At 38.7% G+C, this 20,208-nt stretch overlaps 1 protein-coding gene across 4 annotated transcripts in view; it reads right to left on the reverse strand.

Moving 5' to 3' along the window:
* Window positions 1–20,208, reverse strand: part of FHIT (fragile histidine triad diadenosine triphosphatase) — a 1,766,300-nt gene that overhangs the window by 1,405,929 nt on the left and 340,163 nt on the right. The window contains exon 3 of one of the 4 annotated variants that reach the window (XM_049863426.1): window positions 18,251–18,330. The exons of the other annotated variants lie outside the window; for them this stretch is intronic. The gene's annotated coding sequence lies outside the window, so the exon portion shown is untranslated. The remainder of the gene's footprint in view (window positions 1–18,250; window positions 18,331–20,208) is intronic. 4 annotated transcript variants of the gene reach the window in all.

Raw genomic sequence — 20,208 nt, forward strand, 5'->3', positions numbered from 1 at the left:
CTTCCATCTTTTCTCCGTTTATCATGATGCTGATTATTGGTCCAGTTGTGAGGGGTTTTGTTTTCTTTATGTTGAGGTGTAATTCATACTGAAGGCTGTGGCCTTTGATCTTCATCAGTAAGCGCTTCAAGTCCTTTTCACTTTCAGCAAGCAAGGTTGTGTCACCCGCATATCACAGGTTGTTAATGAGTCTTCCTCCAATCCCGATGCCCCATTCTTCATATAGTCCAGCTTCTTGGATCATTTGTTCAGTATACGGACTGAATAAGTATGGTAAAAGAATACAACCCTGACACACACCTTTCCTGATTTAAAACCACACAGCAACCCCTTGTTCTACTTGAACACCTGCCTCTTGGTCTATGTACAGATTCAGCGTGAGCACAATTCAGTGTTCTGGAATCTCCATTCTTCACAATGTTATCCATCGTTTGTTGTGATCGACACAGTTGAATGCCTTTGCAGAGTCAATAAAACACAGGTAAACATCTTTCTGGTATTCTCTGCTTTTAGCCAAGATCCATCTGACATCAGAAATGGTAATCCCTTTTTCCACATTGTCTTCTGAATCTAGCCTGAATTTCTGGCAGTTCCCTGTAGATTTACTGCTGCAACCTTTTTTAATTATCCTCTGCAAAATTTTACTTGGGTGTGATATTAATGATATTGTTCGATAATTTCTGCATTCTATTGGATCACCTTTCTTGGGAAATGGGCACAAATAAAGGTGTCCTTTTTTTTTTTTTTTGCAAGGGAATAGCCATCAATTAGGGAAGGATGCAAAAGAAGCCACCTCTGTTCTCCCTTTTTCTCTAGAAGCAACCACTGTTCTGAATGAAGTTGGTGTTACTTCCTTTCCATCCCTGTTTTTATACTTTCTCCACAGATTCTGTACTTAAACATTTACCTAAAGCCATTAACAAGGGAAAATATGTTTGCGTGTTACAAAGATGTGTGAATGTAATGTGTTTGGCTTGTGCAAATTCTTATTACAGGACATAGCAATTGTTGAAAACAAATTTCACACCCTTTTCTTCTCCCTCCCCATGACTCTGTGTTGGTCCTTCATTCCAAACCACTTTGATACATGGCTTTCCTTTTGCTCTAAGTCTATGGATTCTGCATCCCCTCCCGACCTGGCTAATTGCTACTCATCTTATAGGTCATGACTTAAATGTCACTGCTCCAGGAAAGCTTTCCTAATCTGCCCTTTACCCTAATAAGATTAGGTTCCCTGTTAAGCTTTCTCACTTTTCCTATACTGTACTTGCCACAATTGTAAATATATATCCTTATAACGGTTTGTTTAACGCCCATCATCCTCCTGAAAATACGTTAGTACACGCACAATTCTCAAAGCATAGAAGGTGTCAATAAGCATTTGTTGACTAAGTAAATGAATTTCCATTCCAGGAAGAGAGACCCAACCCAGACATCATGTTTCTTGGTCTCCAGTTGTGACGACGACAGTGGGTTTAGTGGGTTTTAGTTGTGACACAAGTTTAGTATGTATGTACCATAGGTATGTGGGGCACCTCCAGTGATTACCACGCATGGTTTTCAAGTATATTGCTGTAAATTTATTCATAGTATTCTCTCATGATCTTTTATTCTCTAGTGTATCTATACTTAGGGCGCTCTTCATTTCTAATACTGTTTGTGTTCTCCGTGTTGCTCCAGGTTGACAGATGTTTCTATTTTGTTAGTCTTTTAAAGAATTAGTTTGTGCTTTGTTGATCTTCTCTACTATTTCTTTAAATGCTCTCATTTATTTTTATACTATTTCTGTATTATTCATTCCCTCTACTTTATTTGGGTTTCTTTTGCTATTCTTTTCACACCTTCTGGTTGAATGCTTACCTCATTAATAGTCAATTTTCCTTCAGTTGTAATATGTGGTCTAAGAAGCTATAAATTTCCCTCTATATACTGTTGTTATTGTGTACCACCATATTTGAAATAAAGTATTTACTATCAAATAATTTCTATCATGACTTTTTCTTGGACTCAAGAATTATTTAGAAGTATGGTTCTGAGTTTCCAAAGATAAGGAGTTTTTGATCTCCATTGGTTTTGGGCCTCCTATTTTTTTTCCTCTGAGATAAAGAAGGTAGCCCGTATAATTTTTATTTGTTGGTGTTTGTTAATGCTTTGTATGTATGTATATTCTCTGATAGTAGCTATCTGATAAAGTTAATCAGCTTTGTCCTTTAAATCTTCTTCACCCTTACCAATTTTTCAGTCTGTTTGATTTGTCAATGTCTGAGAGAAAAATGTTAAAAGTTCTCCAGTCATGATTGAGTACGTTCTCAACGCCTCCTGGTGATTCTGTCAAGTTTCATTTTATATATTTTTGAAGTGATCTTATGAGGTGATGCAGGCTCTAGATTAATGTATCTTCCTGGTGCATCTTCCTTTCATCCTTAAATAATAACCTTCTTTATCAATCATAATACTTTTTGTTTTAAAGTATATTTTTTCTGATATTAATACTGTATCATGAACTTTCCTTTAATTGGTATTTGCATGGAGTATTTTGTCAGTTTCCATCTACATTCTTTGAGTCTTTCTGTGCCATTATCCTTTATTAAGGTACCTCAGAAGAAGGCCTAGAGATCTACTTCCAATAAAATCTACTTCTGAAAAAAACAGCCATTGAAAACCCTATGAACTTCTAGAGCTAATAGCTTAATTTAGCAAAGTTTCAGCATACAAGGTCAACAAACAAAAATTAGTTGGGTTTCTATTCACCAGCTATGAGAAATCTGAAAAGGAAAAGAGGACTTTACCAAAAAAGTAAAAAAACAAGCTACTGACTGGTAGAATATCTTTAAAACCATATATTTGACAATAATCTAATAACCAAAATATATACAAAACTTCAGCAACTTAACAATAAAAAGATAAATAACCCAATCATAAAATGAGCAAAGAACTTGAATAGACATTTCACTCAAGAGGACATTCAAATGGCTATCAAATACAGAAGAAGATGCTCAGAGTCATTAACCATCAGAAAGATGCAAATCAAAACCACAATGTGATACTATTTCACTCCCACTAGGATGGCTAAGGAGCCCTGGTGGCGAAGTGGTTAAGAGCTCGGATGCTAACCAAACAGTCAGCAGTTCAAATCCACCAGCTGCTCCTTGGAAAGCCTATGGAACAGTTCTACTCTGGTTCTACAGGGTCGCTATGAGCTGGAACTGACTCAAGGGTACCTAACAACAACAACAAGATGGCTAAGATTAAAAACAAAAACAGAAAATAACAAAGGCGTAGGGAAATTGGAACCCTTACTCACTGCTGGTGGGAGTGAAAAATGGTACAGTAGTTATGGAAAACAGTGTGGGAGTTCCTCAAAAAGCTAAAAATAGAACTACGATATGACCCAGCAATACCACTTCTAGTTATATACCCAAAAGACTTGAAAGCAGAGACTCAGAGAGTTGTACACCACTGTTCATTGCAGCACTATTCACAATAGCCAAAAGATGGAAATAACCTAAATGCCCATAAACAGATAAATGGATAAACAAAATGTGGTACAATGCAATACTACTCAGCCAGTAGGAGAAGTAAAGCCTTGGTACATGCTACAGTATGGATGGAGCTGGAAGACACTATGCTTTGCAAAGTCAGTCAATCACAAAGGGATGAATATTGTATGACTTCACTTATATAAAAGGACAAGAATAGGAAAATGTCTAGAGAACAAATATTATTGGTGGTTATCGGGGTGGGAGGGAATGGAGAAGGGGAAGTTAATGGTGATGGAAATATCGAGTTGGTGAAGGGTAGGGCTGCACAGCTGATTATTATAATTGCTGTCACTAAGGTGTACACCTGTAAAAAGTTAAAAAAAAAAAAAAAAAGTACCTGCTGACGCTGCTTATGGATATCAAAAAATCTCATTGGATTTGATTTCTTGGTTTGGTGGTTTAGGGTCATGGTTTCATGGGACATCCCAGTTAATTGGCCTAATAACATATATAGTGCTTCTGTTCTACCTCCTAGTTCAATGCATAGTGCCTGGGTCTTAAAAGCTTCCTAGCAGCCATCCATGGAACAAAAATTTGCTTGGAACAACAGAGAAAGAAGGAGAGTCAGGAATGGGAGGCGGACATGGAATGTGTGGGTAATTGCTTCCTTTGCCATGAGAGGAGAAGCCAGGTGGTGCCCAGTTACCATTATTGAACATTTTGATCAAGGATTCCTGATCAAAAGGGGGAAATACAGACCAGAATTTCAAATTCTCATGGACTCCAGACATCCTACAGCCATGAATGTTGGATGAAGCCCTGAAACTATTGAGCTGAGATAATCCTTAAACTAGACCAAAAATATCCCCTGAAGTCTACTTAAAACCAAACAAAAATTTAGCTTAACTTGTAAAAAAAAAAATCTTCCTTGAGCATTATGCTCTTTTAAGAACATAAATTCACAACAGCAACTATAGAAAAACTGGATAGAAACCTTAGAGGGCAATAAATTTATGTTAATGGCAGAGAACAACTCAGAAAAGGAGAGTGAGAATGGTTACACAATTGGAGAAATGCAATCGATGTCACTGAATCGTGGATGTAGAAACTGTTGAATTGTCTGTTTTGCTGTATATATTTTCAACTGTAACAACAAAAATTTTTTTTTAATATTTTAATAAACATTTATATATTAAAAAAAAAGAAAGTAAGAACACCTCATGGAGCACAGGTCTACTCTGACACACATGGGGTAACCATGAGTTGGAGTCAACTCAATGGTGACTGGTTTCTCTAGTACATAGTTTTTGAAAAGAGTATAGCTGGGTTTTTATCCCCCCACCTAACTTAAGAATCTCTGTTTATGGTCAGGCAAGTTCAATCTCTTTTACATACTTATGTGATTACAGATATATTTTGCCTCAATCCAATAATCTAATTAATCTACAACTTCTCAAAAATCAGAGATTGTGGCTTCTAAGCATACAAGTACTGCACGCCTCTGCCATATCTACCTTAGCCTCATGATTTAGCTAATCTTAACACGTAATTTAGACCCATTAGCAAACGGTGTTCTCTCAAAGCTACAAAATAATAAGTCCTTATACAAATAACACAAAAAACACAAACTAAGGTGGCCAACCCACTACTCTATTTCTTTACCTGTAGCATAGATCCATTTGTTGCCTATCTTGGGTATTGCTGTACTTCCTCCTCCTGGCCCCTCATTTTATTTTCGTTTCTGCCAGAAGCATCTCTCATTCTGTCTTTTCCTCTCCCACATTTCTTCGTTCCTAGCTCAGTCTCCCATCATCTCTTGCACGGACAATTGCCTTAGTATCTTTTATTTTTGGACCTTCATCTTACTGCCAGCCATAGCAGTACAGCTTCTAGTTACATAAGGGCCTCATAATACAAGCTAAGAAATTTCAACTTTACTCTGCAGGTCAGTGTCTCTCAAATTAAAATCCAAAGACATAGTCCCGTAGTGCCAAACATTCTGTGAGAATTTTCTTTTTAATAATTATGGTTTTACTCCAATTAATGCTCTGAAGAATCCCAATGACAACCTGATAATTGAGCTGTGCTACTAGTTTTTTTTTTTTTTTATTCAACAGCAGTGCCTGAGTATATCAGTTTTTCCCATTGATTCTGTTCTGTTCTCTGTGTCATTGGCACCAAACAATCACCTAAAGCGACAGCTTTTAACTTTCAATGTGTCAGTAAGCACATCTGGCTGTCAGGTTGGGATGTCCTAATGCTAAAATTGTCCCACGTCTGCTATTGTGCTCTTTGGTAGAGATAATTTGCAATTGAAAGATATTGTCATTGAAAAAGCTTTAATTTATTAAGTTATTTAGTTAATGGAGACTGATATGACATCATAAAAACACAGAATATGGCAGAGTAATGGTCTATTTCAATTGTTATGGACTAACAAGAAAACAACAAAGGCAGAATTGATATGTAAATGGTGTGCCTATATCAAATGAAAGCCAAATGATATTATGGGACGCTGTACAAAGGAAGGTTTCCCAGCCTTTCACACAGAGGAAAGTGGTGAGAGAGCTGAGTCATCATATGGCTCAGGCCTCTTTAAAAAGACCTCTTTAAAGGTTAAAAAGCAAAGACGTCACTTTGAGGACTAAGGCGCACCTGACCCAAGCCATGGTGTTTTCAATCACCTCATATGCATACAAAAGATGGATAATGAATAAGGAAGACCAGAGAAGAACTGATGCCTTTGAATTATGGCCTTGGTGAAGAATACTGAACATACAATGGAATGCCAGAAGAACAAAAAAATCTGTCTTGGAAGAAGTACAGCCAGAATACTCCTTAGCAGCAAGGATGATGAGACTTTGTGTCACAGAAAAGAGGAAGACCCTCAACAAGATGGATTGACACAGCAGCTGCAACAATGGGCTCAAACACAACGTTGGAGGCACTGAGGATACGGAAGTAAACAAGACAGAAGTTATATTTGAACAATTTTAAAAATTAACATGAATTTATAATATATTGTCAGATAGTGATTAGTTCTGTAAAGAAAAATAAAGCAAGGTAAGGAGGTAGAGAATTACAGTGATGTGATGTGGAGTTGTGTTAGATAGCCTGGTCAGAGAAGGATTTTCTGAGGAGATGACATTTGAAGAGAAACATAAGTGCAAGGAGGAGGCAAGGCATATAAACATCTCAGGAGAAAGACTTCCAGACAGAACCAAAGGAAAATACAAAGATGTTGAGGTGGGAATAAGCTTGACATACTCAAAGAACAACCAGAAAACCAGTGTGATCAGACCACGGGAAGGAAGAGGAAGAGTGGTCTGTGGTGAGGTGAGCACAAAAAGCAGAAGCCGAATCTTGAATGGCCTTGAGGCTGTGTCTGAGATACTGGATTGAATCCTCAGGATTATGGGGAGCTATCAGGTATATCATTGCTGGTATCAGATGCATCCTGGTTGAAAGCACAGAATACCAGAAAGATGTTTACCTGTGTTTTACCGACTATACAAAGGCATTCAACTGTGTGAATAATAACAAATTATGGATAAGATTACAAAGAATGGGAATTCTAAAATACTAAATTGTAATCAAGAGGAACCTGAACATAGACCAAGATCCGGTCGTTCAAACAGAACAAGGGGATACTGATTGGTTTAAATTCAGGAAAGGTGTGGGTCAGGGTTGTATATTCTCACCACACTTATTCAATCTATATGCTGGACGAATAATCTGAGAAGCAGGATTATAGGAAGAAGAATGCAGCATCAGGATTGGCAGAAGATTCACTAACAACCTGTGATATGCAGATGACACAACCTAGCTTGCTGAAAGTGAAGAGGACTTGAAGTCCTTACAGATGAAAATCAAACACTACAGCCTTCAGTATGGACTACACCTCAACACAAAGAAAACAAAAATCCTCACAACTGGACCAATAAGCAACATCATGATAAATGGGAAAATGATTGAAGTTGTCAAGGATTTCATTTTACTTGGATCCACATTCAACACAACCTACTGCATTGGGTAAATCTGCTGCAAAAGACCTCTTCAAAGTGTTAAAAAGTAAAGAAGTCACTTTGAGGACTAGGGTGCACCTCACTCAAGCCATGGTATTTTAAATCACCTCATATGCGTGAATAAGGATGACTGAAGAAGAATTGATGCCTTTGAATTATGGTGTTAGCAAAGAATACTGAATATATCACGGACTACCAGAATAACAAATTTGTCTTAGAAGAAATACAGCCAGAATGCTCCTTAGAAGTGAGAATGGCAAGAACACGTCTCACGTAATTTCCGTGTCATCGGGAGGGACCAGTCCCTGGAGAAGGACATGATGATTGGTACAATAGATGGTCAGCAAAAAAATGGAAGACTCTCAACGAGATGGATTGACACAGTGGCTACAACAATAGACTCAAACATAGCAATGATTGTGAGGATGGCACAGGACTGGGCACTGTTTAGTTCTGGTGCACATAGTATTGCTATAAGTCTGAACCAATTCGACAGCACCTAACAATAACAACAATATTACGGTATTTTTATATAGGAAGTGATATGATCTGATTTATTTGTTTATTTAAAAGATTACTTGCCTATGATCTGTAGCTCTGACTACAGTGGGGCAAAAATTGAAAGAGGGATACCAGTTAAAAAGCCTATTGCAGTAGTCTAGGCAAGAAGTGAAAGTGCCTTTGACAAGGATGAAAGTTGGATATGCCTTCATAACTTGAAGGACCAGATTTTTGAGAAAAGGGAAGTTCATTGTGATGAGTCCAGTTTTCTGTATGCTTCTTTTCCCTTGCATTTACTGATTCTTGGTGTTGGAAAAGAAACTGAGAATCTGGACAAAGGGCAGCTACTAAGAGGAAGAAAAGTCAATGGCAATCTCACCGAGTTAGGGAGACAGAAATTGGAGTTTGAGAATGACAAGGCACTAGAGAGAAGGGAGATGCACAGAAATTATCCTGATGCCCTGTACATACCTTTATTTCCCCTCACAACATTTTCTAAACCCTTTAAAATTTTCTAAATTCTTAATATGCCAAGCACAAAGTGAATGAAGATAAAAACCAAATTTTCATCAGCCTCACGGTGCGGGGGTGACAAATATTAGTTTCAGGAACAACCAAAGACAAAACACTTGAGAAATTCAGTTGAGATCCTTGAAGAGATATATTCTAGGCGTAAGGGTAACTCAGAAGAAGACCAAGCATTATAAGGACTACAAACAAGCCTCAAGTCTGATCAGTCCCTGACTGGATAGAAGTGATGTACCCTTCTGCTGCCTACCAGAGGATGGGATGAATTTTGCTTGGAGGAAGATAATATCTGCGCTTTTTCATACTAAATGTCTGATCTTCAGAAAAAAATTAGCAGGTATACCAAGAAACAGAATCAAGAGAAAAAATAGACAGTAGAAACAAACCCTCAAGTAAACCATGATGTTGTAGTTATCAAACATGGACTTTAAAATACTGTGACTAACGTGTTCAATGAAACAGATGACAAGACAGAGATTTTTTCACTAGAAGACTGAAGTTCACTTTTTTTTTTTACTGAAAAATCTAGAATTGAAGAATATATTGCTGAAATTAAGAAAGGATAGCCAAGCTGGACCCCTGAGGCACTTCAACATTAAAAATTAAGAGATTGTTAAAAAAAAAAAAAAAAGAGGAGGAGCCAGTAAAGGAGACTGAGAAGGAGCAATCAATAGGAAAGGAAGGAAATTCATAAAATTAAGTGAATCAAATATTTTAAGAAGATTTAGATCATGATTTCACTAGAGTAACAGAGGACAAAAGGCAGATTTGAGGAGAGAATGGCCTTTGAGGGGTAGGCAAAGCAATAATACGTAGCTCAGATTTTTCTATAAAGGGGAACATAGAAATGAGGTAACAGGAGTGGGGAGTGTATCTCAGATGAGGTTTTTTTAAAACATGGAAGAAATCACAGCCTCTTTCTAATCTGCAATGGGATCAATTGGAAAGGGAGAAACTGAGGTTGCGATAGAGAGAAGAGAGAACTATGGAAGTAAAGTTTTTAAGTAAGTGAAAGATGGTAGGGTCTACTTAGGGTGATCATAAAATGAATCATCCAAAGCAAAACACTGATGAGAGTGAAAAGGTGTCAATACTGATTAAATAAGAACACCAGGAATAAACTGGAATCGTGCTGAGCAATGTAGGATGCAATGACTCTAGCTCTAGTGCACAAGCAAAGGGCTGGTCTTAAGTAAAGGAACGGGCAGTTTATGCAAAGTACCACAAGGGAAGGTGGAGATGACAACTGCGAATCCAGTAGGCTGGTAGATTTGGTGGAGGAGATGAGCTAGCTTTTCTCTGATTGTTTCTATTTTCCAAGTGAACTATAAAGCGAGAGAATCAGCTGAATGTGAGAACTGGGGATGGGAGCTGGAGGTTTAAAGATACAGGTGAAGGTGAAAAACAGTTGTCTTAGAGAGTAAAAGAAGTATTAGGTAAATGACATAGGATTGCCAGTTAGAGCAGAGGATCCACTTTAAACTTGTGGACATAAATGCAAGGTAAGGCAGTTCAGCACAGTTCTGTCTTCTTCTCCACCCATCCACATTCAGACCCACAGTGGGCAGATAGTGATGTGGGGATCAGAGCTTTGCCAAATGAGGGTGATGGAGAGAAAGGAACAAAAGAATTGAACAAAAGGGGCAGACTGGTGTGAGTGTAGGCGGGTTTGTACATATGGAGCAGAAAGCTGAGGGAATAGGTTTTCATTCAGTCCAGTGTCCTCCCAGACAAAATTCTGTACCATATTATTATGGAAGATACTTGAGAATATCTCCTTCAAAAGTCTGAAAAGTCACCACCATGTAAGAACTAGGCCTTCTCATAAGAACAGATAATAACTTAACATTCTACCATGACTGCCTATTTTTCTCAAATCCAAGAAACTCTTTCCCAAAGATTGGTTTTCTATCTCTAACAAAAGAAAAAAAAAGTGTAACTTCTGAAAATTCCCAGTTAAAAGATTATTTTGTTATTGTTGTTTAGAAATCACTTTTTTAAATTTTTGTGTTTCTGCAAAATATATAAAGAAATGTGTTCTTTGGTATCCAAAAGGAAATAAAAGTATTCTGATTGGCTGAAGTCACAGGCCTATAATTTTTGCCTTAATAAAATTAAAAAAAAAAAAAAAAAAGTCAGAACATGAGGTACTGCCCTGACTCCACCACCCGCACAGACATCCTGAACGGTCTCCTCATCATGTCCTCAGAAACTCAGCTGCAAAGCCTCAAACAACTCGTCTGTCATCTGCCTTCACCAGCCTAGACTAGACAGCAAAACCAGTCTGGGGCTAAAAACCACTCATCCAGCTGAAGATCCTCAACCTCAGGCAGGGGTCAGGCGAAGTGTAGGTAATGTCTGGATATCGCCTGACACTCCATTTGGGAATAAAGGGACAGTGAAATGCTTTTTGTTAGCGTCTGTCTCATAGTGACCCCAATTTTCATATTATTTAATTAAAATATCAAAACACTCTCTATCCTTGAGAGGGGACCCAGTCTCTAATAGATTTTAAAATAGATAGTTTTTAGAAAAAGTCTTTGTGGGGCTAATCAGCACAGCACTATGCCTGGTCAGTCTCCCTAGTAGACAAAGGTCAATTTCTCTTAGTCCTTGAACCAGCATGTTTTCCTTAGGTTTCCTTGCCTAGACCAGCTGCTGGGCCATATACACACGCAGCCCTAGGGGAATCTTCTATATTAACAATGCGTCTGAACTCTAGGGACTGGCCAAAGTCAAGCAGAAAGCTCACAAACTGAAGAGCCTGTAGATGTCTACGACACTGGTGCGGCTGATTCAACCAGACGCCCAGCCTTGGATCCGCCTTGGGTTTGGGATACAGATTTCTGCTTCTGCTACAGAAAAATTCCATAATTTCTAGTATTGGACCCAGAGTTGAACTAAGAGGTTACTCCTGCTTTCTTCTTGGTTTCCCCCTGATGTGAACTTTGATCAATATGAGAGTCAAAAAACACCCCAGTGCTATATTTGTTCTGTTGTACATAGGGTCACTATGAGTCGGAACTGGCTCGGGGCCACCTAAAAACAACAGACCATTAACACCAGTTAACTATTCTATTCTGTGGCCACTGTTAAAGATAGTCATCTTGTAACTGAAATTCTACTGGCAACAAGAAGAGGGAAAAGAGTAGGGGAATGGATTCTTTAAAGTCCATTCCAGCTACTTACGAGAAGCCTAACAAGTCGCAATGAACAACAGCAGGAAGAGAAACTGAATTAGTGATTCCCACCGCCTGTCTCTGTCCACAAGCCCCCTCTGCTGGAAGAACTATTAGGAAATAACTATAATAACAATAACCAAAAAAAAGCAAAGAAGGCAAACCCCGGCAACACGATCAGCTCCTGTAAAATTGAGTCAAATGTAGTGATTAGTGAATGTGAGCTGCAACTGGAACACCACTTACAGGTGAAGCAGTATGACGAATGGCTCACCAAGAGGGCAACACTGCTCTTCTATCCTCACCACCCGTCAGTCTCCATTGCCTTCAATTTGTCTGGCACATCACAGAAAGCAGGCCATATGTATTCACCATACAGAGTAATCTTACTTTGCAACATTAAAAAAGGAAACATAATTGCATATAGTTGAAGAGTATGGCCCAGCTTCTCAATAAGGATTCCTGGCATACATCTTTAAAAGTATTATGTTTAAAGCGCAGTTGTAAAAGGGAATGTACTCAGCAAGTTTCAGAACTCTTGACCCTGTGCTGGGTCTGGGTGATGCACTGTTAGTTCTCAAGCAAGGGAAGGCTTCATTAATCCCCTGACCAAACCCCACAGTGAGTGGGGGTGTCAGCATGTCCCGTTTCACTCCCCTGGAAGCCAAATTTCTCTGCAGAGCCTGCTTCATCCCTGTGTGGATGCCAGACTTTCCATCTCCACATACCTATGCTATGCTCTGACACGTGAGCTGGGAGGTGAACTACCTTCACTTTCTCATTTGACAACATTTGTACAAAAAGAATATCAGGTGAAAATGTATTTTCAGGCAGGAGGGATCTGAAAATTAACATATCTGCAAACTTTAAGATCCCCTTTACCAGATTTGCAAAAGCCATTTTAAATGAACCAATTGAATTGATTCCATCAGAAAATGGCACGCTTCCCCCCTCTTTCTTCTGTCTCAGAATTTACCAGTTGCTTCTCTGATTTTGTCAGGTCAATGACATATTTTGCATTTTGTGGGATATAATTTAAATTATCTGAGTTAATAAAAAATGAACTCTGTTTAAAGATAGTACCTAAATCTCTGCTGTTCTCTTAGCACTCATTGCTAGGTGCAAATTAAACCAAAACAAAACAGAATCAGAATTAGAAGGGTCAAAAGGGCTCTGCAAAAAGATAGAGCTATAATGACATTCATCAAGCACTATTTAGAAAAGTAAAACCCGGAAATACTAAATGCCAAACATTACAAAACTGTTCAAATTAATTATGGTATAGCCATCAAGTAAAATGCTATGTGGATATTGAAAATCATGTGGCAGAACATTTAACAACATAAAAAAAGATTCTTGATATTATTATGGGGAAAAAAACACATTACAAAAATAGTAAGTACTATCTTATCACATTTACTGACAAGGGTTATATTTGGATAATAAAATTGAAGGTTTGGCAAACATTCATTGGCCAACTGACCCTCCATTTACAACTTGCCTCTCTAGTCCTCTTCGAAGATGGGATGGCTCTATAAAATGAGATGTAAGCAGAAGTCTGCAGAGTGGCGTTTCTTAGAAAGCTTTTTGTTTTGTCCTGATTGAACAGGGCAGATTCAGCTAATGGGCCCCTTATCTTTACCCTGTACCTTCCCAATGCAAACATGATGCCAGTAGGAGTTAGAGCTTTACTGTGAATATGAAGACAAAAGCCACAAGCTAAGAGCAGTAGAGAGGAGAAACCAGGACATCAGCCCAGGCTGTCATCTATAGACTTGGAGAAAATCACCATTAGCTGGGTCTTCTATAATTTGCAGCTGAAAACATTTCCTGATACATGGAAATTTTTATTTTCTTCTTGCTTACCTGTTGCCGTTGAGTCAATTCCGACTCATAGCAACCCTATAGGACACAGAGTTTCCAAGACTGCAATCTTTACTGCAGACAACTGCCACATCTTACCCATCCATCTTTCAGATAGCAGTGGAGACCTTATTCACAGCACTACCAGGGCTCCTCTTTTTGTTCATCTATCGTTTGTATATTTTCTACCATAAGCATGTATTATTTTTGTGATAAGAAAAAGATATTGGATACAAAAAAAAGGAGCTTTAGAGTCCTTCAAGACAAACTTTCAGGAGACTGTGAGTTGTAGACTCAACTCATCCAAGAAACAATAGCACAGGCAAAGACAGCAGACCAATAGTAAAATTCTTAGAGATGTTCAAGGATATTAATATTTTCATTCACTTCTACATATAATGCTTATTGTTATTAAGATTACTATTTTCCTAATCAAGGAACATTTATTAAGATCTACTTATTGTGCCAAAAGGTCTGCAGTTCAAATCCACCAGGTGTTCCTTGGAAACTCTACAGGGCAGTTCTACTCTGTTTTATAGGGTCGCTATGAGTCGGAATCGACTTGACAGCAGTGGGTTTTTTGTTTTTTGTTTTTAATTGTGCTACGTACTGAGCATCCAAAGGTGAAGACAGCCCTGGACTTAAAAAATCAAATAAAGAGACAAACCCAAAGAAGTATAACGTCTTGTCTAACATCACCCAATAGAGAATAGTGAAACATGGGCCAGAATACAGGCCTATTGATTCCTAACAAACTTTATCACTGTACCATGCACCTGAAGCATTAATATCTGGCTATCAAATGTAAGGAAAACTCTGATGGGAGTGTTTAAGAAGGGTGGATTGGATGGGACCAAGAAATATGGGAGACAGAAAGAATGTGCTCTTTAACAAGCACTTAGTAGATTTGTTTCCCCCCAGTAAAGGGAATGCCCTCTTTGAATGGAATAGGGAAGATCCCAGTTTTATCTATCTACACCACAGTGAAACAGCTGATGGATCCAGGACCACTGATTGTAATCTTAGTCAAGTATGACAGTGGGGGAAAACACAACAAGCTGCAGTCAGCTGTTAGACACCGCAAGGAACACCAGCAACTTGACCTATTTATTCCTCTTTTTAGCCATTTGTTTTGGTGTCAGGGTAAACACGTCAAAGTAGAGTCCTTATAAAGGTATGGAGCTTCATGGAAAAGGCAGTAAGGCTTGGGATCATATGCAGAATAACAAGTACCGTTCCAAGAGCAGGGCAGCCACATAGCCTCTATATGGCCAAAACACAGAGCAGCCATCTTGAAAGCTGAAAGTTCACTCTGAATATACCTTGAGAATAATTTGGGTATGTTCCTCAACCACATTCACTTAAAGTTCAAATAAATAAGTAGAAGATAATATGCTATAAATTAGTGCCAGAAAGATCAATACTGTGTGGATTTATACGTATCTCTAATTAGAGCAACTATCATTTTTTATTGTGGTAATTTGCTTACATATCTGTTTTCCCACTAGACTGTTAGCTCCCTAAGTGCAAGGGCCATTTCCTTTCAATTTTGCTGAGGGTGCCAAGATTTCCTCCTTGTAATGAATCAGGGGCAAACTTAGATCCAACTGCGGATGCCTATCAAAGATGACAGCTATTTTCACTGAAAGCCCTTCTCTATTCCAAGTCATGGTACTTCAGAAAAATAAATAAATAAAAAGTCAACAATGTTTTAACAGTTCCAAACTATCCTTAAGCGAGGGAAAAATCACACATGAAATTCTGTCAAGTAACATTTACCTCCTCGAGCCCTGACTAATCGGAAATGACTGGACTTGGCAGCTCCTTTTATGACTTGGTCTTTAAGCTAAATTCAGCTTCTGTTGTGCCAGTTGGAAAATGCCAGCATCCCTTCCCATCTCATACAACATTCTATTCCGCCAGTCCTTCTAGAGTCTGGCAATCTGGTGTAACCACTCCCCTGTGGGGTTGAGGTAAAAATGATCAGCTAGACTTACGGTATCTGAGGAGAGCAATGGTGGAGTTAGGAGAGATTAGGAGGGTGTTAGATTCATTACTACTGATTCCCTGTTGGCAACTAAATGGAAAGACATTCACTGCAGTTATGTAAAGAGTACCTGGCTCAGTTCCAACTCCTGTCTTCCAGTTCTTTAAAAAAAATCAACCAGGAAGGATAAGAAACTAGAAATTGGTGGATGGAGCCCAAAGGTTTTCTCTAGGATGAGAAGCCTTCATCGCTGCCCCCTAATTATGTAAATCTGCTCCTGTAGAGATGCCAGCACATTTATTTATTGAGCCTTACCACCGCCATCCTGGTAACCCAGAGGAGAAGCCAATCTATAATTACTCAAGCTCCATTTCACAATAGACTCCAAAGGACACATGATGTCATTTGCTAAAATGATTCAATCCAGATGGAAAGCATTCTGACCTATACATAATTGATTGACCTTTGCTATGCTCTCCCTGGTTATTTATATACTATCATATGCATGAATGTATATCAGTGGTATTTACACTTGGCAGCTACTTTTGAGAACGCATTATTCAATTGGGATTTAAAGCTTTTTACGACCATTTCCTGACCATACATTCATAAATGAAGGACAAGAAAAGATGTTATCTTAAAAATAACTTTTAATAAGCTCTGGAGGAGCTTTGTCACTCTAGTTGTTTTAAGTTACAGTGGACAGACCTATCTATGTTGGGACTCGGTAATAATGGTGAAATGTGCTTTCCCAAAGGAATGGAATGTTTCACAGATTTTTGAGAAAAGCGTCCTGTGGTGAAGGTAATTAGACACCACAATAAATTACAAAAGAAAAGAGCACACTAAGGTGATGTTCTTAGGCTTTATTTAACTATGAATTTGGTTTTCCAAAAGGAGTTAACTACAAATTAAATAATATCCAAATGGTCAAGATGGTTTCAAAATAATCATAGAAGTAGAGCCAGATGAAGATACTACATTAAAAAAAAAGAATAGATTAGGGAATGTAAATATTCAGGAAGTATGACCCCACTCCCCTTACCCCTACCCAGGGCAGACATCAGTAATTGATCACTGAATTCTCAGCCACAGAGCTTTGACATGGACTCAAACATTTCTCAAAGAGTACTTCAGGAAAACACAACCAACTGAATAGATCTAGACATGAAGTATCCATGTATTTGTTATTACTACTGGAGGTAATCACAGAGTTCATTTTAGAGTCTAATACATGTCAATATTACCCTTCAAAAATATTGATTGTGAAATCCTCATAAATCAGTACTCCTTGGATTGCTTGCCTAAAGTAAATTTCCAATTATCTGAAAAAAAAAAAAAAGTAGACTCACTGGCAAATACTATCGTCTTGTCCTAACAGTGTAATTCAAGACGGTTGTATCTTATTTACTGATAAAATTCTCTCTCCTGTTGTCTTATACTCCAAGGTTTAATCTAAAACTAAACAGATTTTTAAAACCGTAATTTTAAATCACCTGCAAATCCTAGGAAAACATCAAATCCAATTTAGCAGTTTTCAAGAAGACATGGTAGGCTGCTTTCTAAACATGTCTGCCCCTGACAGATGCGATCCTTAATGCAAATGAAAAGCAAAGAGGAGATCTAAACAGGATAAGATGAAGATGCTCATTCATTTAGTACAATGGCTACCTCTCAGGGAAAGGCAGGAGATGAGATAGAGAAGAAACATGGGGGAGGTGGTAATGTTACAGTTCTTAGGTTAAATCGTGGGTTCACAGGTGTTTAGTTTACTATGCTCCAAAGCACATAGCTTTATAAACACTAAATATATAATAGTTAAAAAAAAAAAAAAAAAACCCAAGGTTAAGAATTCAGGCAATATTTTAGCTAATTTTGAGTCAGTGCTTCACAGAAGAGATTCAGTGTGCCAACTCAAGGATAGATACAGTTTAGAGCTAGGAGTTTCTAACCATCAACTAGAAAACTCTACGCAATGATGACAATATTTTGTTCTGCTAAATTGACTACAGTATTCCTCAAAAATATCAGAAACTTAAAGTTCCATTTCCTCATTTAAAAAAATATCAATAAAACCACGTTAGCCTCTTAATGGGGGCTCATATAGCTACAAGAAAGAGAAACTCACTTGAGCTCAAGTTTAAAAGGATTATAGATGAGGGATTAGAGGAATCCCATAGCACCTAGGACAGGAAGTACAGCTTTGTCTCACCAGGAACCAGAGCCAGGGTATGGGAAGCCATTCAGATCCAAGGTCAACACATGCCCCTCTCTCTGTGGCTCCATGGTCTCACATCTCTACTTCCTTCTGGAACCTTTATTCTATTGCCTCTACCTATGGATGTGCTTTTTCTTCTTTAGCATCAACATGGCCAAATGTTTGCATCGCTGTGTAGCTTAAGGCGAGGCCAAGTAGTGTCCTGAGCACTACTTCAAAATCCCAGAGAGAAAATCTAATTAACTCAACCAAGGTCAAGTGTCCACACCTGGTCTGATCAGCTAAAACTGTATCTCAGGAGTTAACAATTCAAGCACCTACAGGGGCCACGCACCTAATTAAAGGTGTGAAGCTGACCAGGTATGAAACAACCAGGCGTTGGAAGAAAGAAGCCTGCAATAAACAGAGCTCGTGCTGCTTCTCAACCTTGGCTATGTAAGGATAAACCAAAAAAAAAAAAAACAAACCTGTTGCTGTCGAGTTGATTCAGACTGAAGAGATCCTATACGACAGAGTACAACTGTCCCATAGAGTTTCCAAGGAGCACCTGGTAGAACAGAAATCCATTTTTATTGAAATTTCCTCATTTTTCAAACATTCCTGCAGGCTATATTGGCCATGAGCCTCTGCAGTCATTGCCCTACAAAGAGTGAATTGTAAATATTCCAGATTCAGTTAGGAGCCTGAATACATGGCATAAACAGTATACAAAACATGATTAAGAATGCAGAAGAAAAACTAAATACCTGGGAGCTTCTAAAAATCAAACACCTATGCTAATCCAAAGACTTCACCAAAAGAGTAAAAAGACTACCTACAGACTGGGAAAAAGTTTTTAGCTATGACGTTCCCGATAAGCGCCTGATCTCTAAAATCTACGTTATACTGTAAAAACTCAATTACAAAAAGACAAATAACCCAATTAAAAAACGGGCAAAAGATATGAATAGACACTTCACTAAAGAAGACATTCAGGTAGCTAACAGATACATGAGAAAATGTTCAAGATCATTACCCATTAGAGAAATGCAGATCAAAACTACAAGGAGATTTCATCTCACTCCAACAAGGCTGGCATTAATCCAAAAAACACAAAAGAATAAATGTTGGAGAGGCTGTGGAGAGATTCGAACACTTCTACACTGCTGGTGGGAAGGTAAAATGGTACAACCACTTTGGAAATCGATTTGGCTCTTCCTTAAAAAGCTAGAAATAGAACTACCATACGATCCAGCAATCCCACTCCTCGGAATATATCCTAGAGAAATAAGAGCCTTTACACGAACAGATATAAGCACACCCATGTTTATTGCAGCACTGTTTACAATAGCAAAAAGATGGAAGCAACCAAGGTGCCCATCAATGGATGAATGGATAAATAAATTATGGTATATTCACACAATGGAATACTACGCATCAATAAAGAACAGTGAGGAATCTGTGAAACATTTTATAACATGGAGGAACCTGGAAGGCATTATGCTGAGTGAAATTAGTTGCAAAAGGACAAATATTGTATAAGACTGCTATTACAAGAACTTGAGAAATAGTTTAAACTGGGAGGAAAACATTCTGTTGGGGTTACTAGAGGGGGGAGGGAGGGAGAGTGGGAGGGGGCATTCACTAATTAGATAGTAGATAAGAACTACTTTAGGTGAAGGGAAAGACAGCACACGATACAGGGGAGGTCAGCACAACTGGACTAAACCAACAGCAAAGAAGTTTCCTGAATAAACTGAATGCTTCGAAAGCCAGCATAGCAGGGGCAGGGGTCTGAAGACCATGGTTTCAGGGGACATCTACGTCAATAGGCATAATGAAATCTATTAAGAAAACATTCTGCATCCCATTTTGAAGAGTCACATCTGGGGTCTTAAATGCTAGCAAGCAGCCATCTAAGATGCATCAACTGGTCTCAAACCACCTGGATCAAAGGAGAATGAAGAACACCAAGGACACAAGGCAATTACGAGCCCAAGAGACAGAAAGGGCCACATGAACCAGAGACTACATTATCCTGAGACCAGAAGAACTAGATGGTGCCTGGCTACAACCGATGACTGCCCTGACAGGGAACACGACAGAGAACCCCTCCGGGAGCAGGAGAGCAGTGGGATGCAGACCCTAAATTCCCATAAAAAGACCAGACTTAATGGTCTGACTGAGACTAGAAGGACCCTGGTGGTCATGGCCCCCAGACCTTCTGTTGGCCCTGGGCAGGAACCATTCCCGAAGCCAACTCTTCAGACAGGGATTGGACTGGATAATGGGTTGGAGAGGGATGTTGGTGAGGAGTGAGCTTCCTGGATCAGGTGGACACTTGAGACTATGTTGGCATCTCCTGCCTGGAGGGGAGATGAGAGCGTAGAGGGGGTTAGAAGCTGGCGAAATGGACATGAAAAGAGAGAGTGGAGGGAGAGAGCAG

This window comes from Elephas maximus, chromosome 20 (genome assembly GCF_024166365.1).
Source record: "Elephas maximus indicus isolate mEleMax1 chromosome 20, mEleMax1 primary haplotype, whole genome shotgun sequence".
Lineage (NCBI taxonomy): Eukaryota > Metazoa > Chordata > Mammalia > Proboscidea > Elephantidae > Elephas > Elephas maximus.